The sequence below is a fragment of the Arachis duranensis genome, chromosome 1, assembly GCF_000817695.3.
Source record: "Arachis duranensis cultivar V14167 chromosome 1, aradu.V14167.gnm2.J7QH, whole genome shotgun sequence".
Lineage (NCBI taxonomy): Eukaryota > Viridiplantae > Streptophyta > Magnoliopsida > Fabales > Fabaceae > Arachis > Arachis duranensis.
In genome coordinates, this window is record NC_029772.3 from 88,955,942 (window position 1) to 88,962,068 (window position 6,127).

The window sequence follows — 6,127 nt, forward strand, 5'->3', positions numbered from 1 at the left end:
ATAATATATAAGAGATTAATTTGTAATTAAAATTAGATAAAAGCTATTTAATAGTTATTAAAAAACTTAAAAATATGTTTTACTATGGGACCATTTAATGGTCCAAACAAACATCCTGGACCATTGAATGCTTTGCTTACAAAATTCTCGTATAGAATGACGAAGTTGCTTATACTATGGTACTATTTAGATCATACCAGTATATTTATAATTTTTTAATGAATTTAATTTTTTATTCACATAATTTAAAATTTTAATACTTTTATTTTAAAATTTAAATAGGTATTGATCTGTTGGCTATAAGTAGGCTCAAGTAAAACTATAAATCGAAGTCTGCTTAAACACATGCTACATCAAGAATACGTGGAGTACGTGTTTTGCTCTCCTAAAAGACTTATCTTATAAAATCAAACAACTGCATGCAACCCAAATGGGCGTAGGAATCTCTCCGCAAATTTTTCTAAACAAAGTCACTAAAACACCGTTACGAGATAATTAGTTAAAGATCCGCAAAGCAATTTTGGAAATATTTATAATTGCCTCAAACACAGGTCATCGGTATGTCATTCATTCTGATAACTTCATATTTATCTTCTATTCTTACTAACTTGAGCGTTGGAGTGTCTTTACAAGTGTCTGATACCGCTCTTAGAAAAAAACCGACATATCATCCTTCTTGTCCAAGGAAAAGCAAATTCGAACATCAAAAAAACGAACTATACTTTGGAATCAGATATTCACATAGAAACAGATATAATTTTAATTAATAATATGATGAACGAATTTTGTATGCATTATAATATCTTTTAATTTGTTTTAAGAATTAATTTTTTTATATTTTATAATAGAAAAAAAAATTCTACACCTTACTCCCTAACCATTTTGATAAATAACGTGTTTTCTAATGAAATCAAAATATCACCACGATCTCTATTTATTTATTCCGTTAGACATGTTAATTTCTCTATTAGCATTCCGTTAACACCAAGGATACATAGGTTTAACTGTTATTTTAAAATAAACAAGTGTAATTATCCGTGCCATACACGTGAGAAGATTGAAATTATAATTTTAAATTATTTTTTTAAAATTGATTTGAATTATAATAATTTGATTAATAAAAAAAGTAACATGTTATGCATTGTTTGTTTTTTTTTCTAATTCAGTGTTAATTGGATTAATTCTAAAATAGTTATTAATCGATTTTAATAGTGTACTTTCTTCAATAAATCACACATATATACTGAATGTGATAATAAATAATATAGTAATAATAGTTAAATCCACCAACAAATATATTAGCTATATTATCATACTATTAAACAAATTAAATATAAAGACTATTAACACTTATAAATCTATAAAATCGCACTTTCTTTGATTCGTGGGAGGGTTTACTTGTCAAATAAACTTAATATAAACAAAAAATATTTATAAAATGGACCTAGCATCACTTGAAAGAATCATGGAAAATAATTAACTTATCTTATCATCCATGAGAACCATTTCTATGTAAGTCGTCTTGTTCTTGTCAAATTTGTATGGGACTTTCCATAACCTTATAATTCTTACCTTTATTTTTTAAACTTTTTCATTACATAATCTACTGTACCATAGGTAACACTGTTGATAGAATCGTAATTAGTAACCCTTAGGTATGAAAAATAATAAACAGAAGAAAATTTATATCCGAGGTACGAATTTTTTAAATGATAAATTAAATAATTGTAACAATTCACTATTACTCCTTCTCTCTCTATATATATATACACTAATTATACACGGTAATAATTAGCAAATATCTTCGATGGAGATACTTACTACAATTAGGAGCTAGTCTGGTCCATTTAGGCCTGGCCCATTAAGCCAGTGGGTTAAATGGGCTGACCCGTTTAAGCCCACTTTATTCGGAGGCCAGAATTTTTATTTTTAGCCTGGATCGCTTATGGTCAGTCCGATGGGTTAAACGGGCCAACCCGTTTATCATTTAATTTTATTTTTTGAAAAATATTTTGACAAAAAATACCACTTTTAGGTCAAAAACCATTTAAAAAAAAAAATTTTTAGTTGATGGGTCGGATTTTCGGGTCGAATCGGGAAAATATTAGCCCTTTAAAAATAACTTTTTTTTTAGTTGATAGGTCTGATTTTCAGGTCGAATCGAGAGAAATATCGACTAAAAGTACCGATTTTTTTGAAAAAAATGTAAAAGAAAAATAAACGGGCCACCCATTTAGCACACAAGCTAGCCCGTTTAGCCCAAAATTTAAACGGACTTAATTTTAGAGACAAAATTCGCCCATTTAAATGGATAAACGGGTTGGTCCGATGAGTTTAGCCCATTTTGACGGTCCTAATAGGAAGCATACATAAATTGATACATTTTTTTATTATATTATACAACTTAAAATTGTAGTGTCATGTTATTATTAATTCTAGATACTTGCTATAATTATATCAAATTTAATTATGACTCTAAATAAATAAAATAGATAAAATTCAATATTATTTTTTTCTTTTTACATTCAATATTTACTGTAAATATAAAAAGTAAGATAATTAATGAAAAATATGAACAGAAAATAAAATATATTAATTAAAATTCAATTTGTTATCTAATTAATCTTGTATCCATACGATAAAATTTTATGAAAATATTATGAATCACAAACTTTTTTTATTCTACAAAAAAAATAGTACAAAAATAATTATAAGAATTAATTATTGATGTTGATATTAATCACAATTAATTATTGATATCCTATTTTTTTAAAATATATTTTAAAAAAGGTAAAATATATTTTAAAAAAATAGGATATCAATAATTAATTGTGATTAATATCAACATCAATAATTAATTCTTATAATTATTTTTGTACGACTAAAAGTTACGTATAGTGTATTTTTATGTAGAATAAAAAAAGTGAGAATTAGAACTATATCAATTGATATAATTAGAATGATTAAAAATATCGATGATTTATAAGTAGTTTAATAACGCATTAAATATTAATTTGATATAATTATAATGAAGATATTTTCTTAAATTAATATAATCATGCATTATTCATGAGCTAATTGTAATATAATTAAAATAAATTTATTTGAGAAAAAAATTCATGTATAATTTTCAGAAATTATAATAATTTTTTTATTTATATATACGTATATATTAATTTTGTTAAATAATTATATATATATATATAAATAATTCTATACATATACATAAATAAAAAATATATGAATTATATTTTGTTAAACTCCATGTTACCGGTTATTAAAAATATTTAAATCACAAATATTAATTGTTTTTTGTTATAATTATTTCGTTATATATATATGATTATTTTTATTCTACAATTGTGCAATATTTATTATTTTTTATATCCATATATATTCTTCAATCCCGACCTTATTCATATGCATATTAACAGTTTTTTTTTAATAGTGATGTTTTAATTTTTTATTTTTCTTTTTTTCACATATCTTTTCCTTTTTTTTAAATAGTGATGTTTTAATATATTTTTTCTTTTTTTTAAATATATTTTTTTAATAATTACATTACTAATATGAATTATAAAACAAGAAAAAAGGTGATACATGTATCCAAAAAAGAAAATAAACTTAAAAATCAGAAAAAAAAATTTATATTAAAAAATGTAAAAATAATAAGTTCAAAAAGAATAGTTATACTATATAAATTAAGTCAACAATTTAAATTTCTCTAAAACTAATTTAATCAAATACCAATATTAGAAATAAATTACTTAAATAATATTTAATCTATTTTAGTCCTTAGACACCAATAGATTAAAGTTATTCTCGTAACGACAACCAACTGAAACAACATCATAAGTTCGAACATTTAGAATTCGTGCAAATTCAAACCATTTCCTTGTTTTTTTGAAAATCTTCCTGATAGAGTTGAAAACATATTAATCAACTTTTATAAAAATATTACAAAAAATTTAAATTATCTTTAAATAAAATAAGGATACCCTTAAAAATTATTAATCAAAATAAATAAAAAATTAATATAAAATAAAATTATAGAAAAATATTAGCAAAATTAAGATAAAAAATAAAAATAAAAATTTACAAATATTTTACATGAAGTACAAAATAAAGAGAGAGAAAAGAGATATATAAAATAATAAGATAATAAATTAAATTAATTGAGTTCATTTATTTCATTGCTTTATATATTATTTATTAAATAATTTAATATTATCTCGATCAAATTAAATCATAAATTAGTTATAATTAATTTAGTTTAATGAATCAAACAAAATTTAAAATAATTTAATATTTACTCTAATTAAATTAAATATTTAAAGTTATGATTAATGTAATTTAATGAATCAAATAAAATATTAAATGATGAAATATTTATCCTAATCAAATCAAATTAAATAATTGATTAGTTATAATTAATACAATTGAATGAATCAAACACATTAAATTAAAAAATAATTTAATTAATTTGTATCTTAAGGACACATTTTAAAAATATTTTTTATAATATTTTTAAGTACTTAATTAGTTAATACAAATAATTAGTACAATTGATTTAGTTCAATAAATTAAAAGAAATAAATATGAAAAGAAGAGATAAAAGGAAAGTGAAATTATAAAAACGTGTAGCCATTAAAAAATAATAAAAAAAGTCCCTTTTAGTTTTTTATTTATTAATTATTAATTTATTATAATTAATTTCACAACATTTATTATACCTTATTCATCTTACAAATTAATACAATCAATTATCGATAATTAATTGTAATTGATATAACTCATTTCACTATACTTTTTAAATAAATAATTAAAAATGCACGTCTCAATTTTTTGTTAAAGTAGAATAGAATAAAATACATAAAATGAGTAGATAATATAAATCTGAAAATTATAAAATTTTATTAACAAATCAAATAAATTAGTACCGTAAAACTAAATTTAATGTCTATTTTAAAAATAATTACTGATCTTTTATTCTTTTAATTATTAATAATTTAAATAAAGTAATACCCTATAACTTATTTTGTTATCTATTTTAAGTAATTACTAACATTCTATTTTTTTAATTATGTGCTTGTTTTATTTATCATTTATACTTTCAATCAATTATATTAATAAACAAATAAACTAAATCAACTCCGATTATACTTGGACTATTCAACAATTCAATATAATCTTTTTAATTTGGGATTAACTACTAATGATAGAAAATAAAAAATTTAGAGTAATTCAATATTATGAACATTAATTATTATTGTGAAATAACCTAAAATTATAATGCAACAAGTGTAATTACCCATACCATGCACGTGATAAGATTGAAATTATAATTTAAAATGATTTTTTAAATTAATTTAAATTATATTAATTTGATTAATAAAAAAGCAACATGTTATGCATTGTTTTTTTTAATCTAGTGCTAATTGGATTAATTCTAAACTGGTTATTAATCGGTTTTAATAATCTACTTTCTTCAATTTTTAATTATAATAAAGACTATTTATAATTAAATTGTTATTTAAAATATATCATGATATAATTTTTAAAATATTAATAAAGAAACTCTTCCGTGAATTTTTTTCGCCGAAGAAAAAAAACTGTTGGAATAATATTGATGAAAGAAATTATTGAAGAACTATTACAAATTTATTAACTTAAACATTGTTCTAATTAACAATAAATTAGGCTCTATAGTTAGAACAAATTAAAGTATAGGACGGAACCCATCTCAGCATGAAGGTATTTAGGTACAGTTTCAATGTTTTGATTTGATAAAAAAACAGTGGCCAAATAAAAAAAGAAAGATCATTCTTAAGAAAAGAAATAATTCATCCTTCATATGTATAAAAAAATGCTATTATAATAACATTTGGTACAATATCATATTTAAAAGTATATTTCCTTTTAATTTGATAATGTTATTGTGTAAGTTCTAATTTTTGCAACAATAAAAATTCATTACTGCAAATGATGTTAAAATAGAGTGAAACTCATGAAAGAGGGATAAATTTTTAGTTATTAATATAATAAATTAAAATATCAACCAAAAAAAATTAGTATATTAGAGAGAGTAAATTACATATTATTTTAGAGATGGTTTGATAAAATTCAC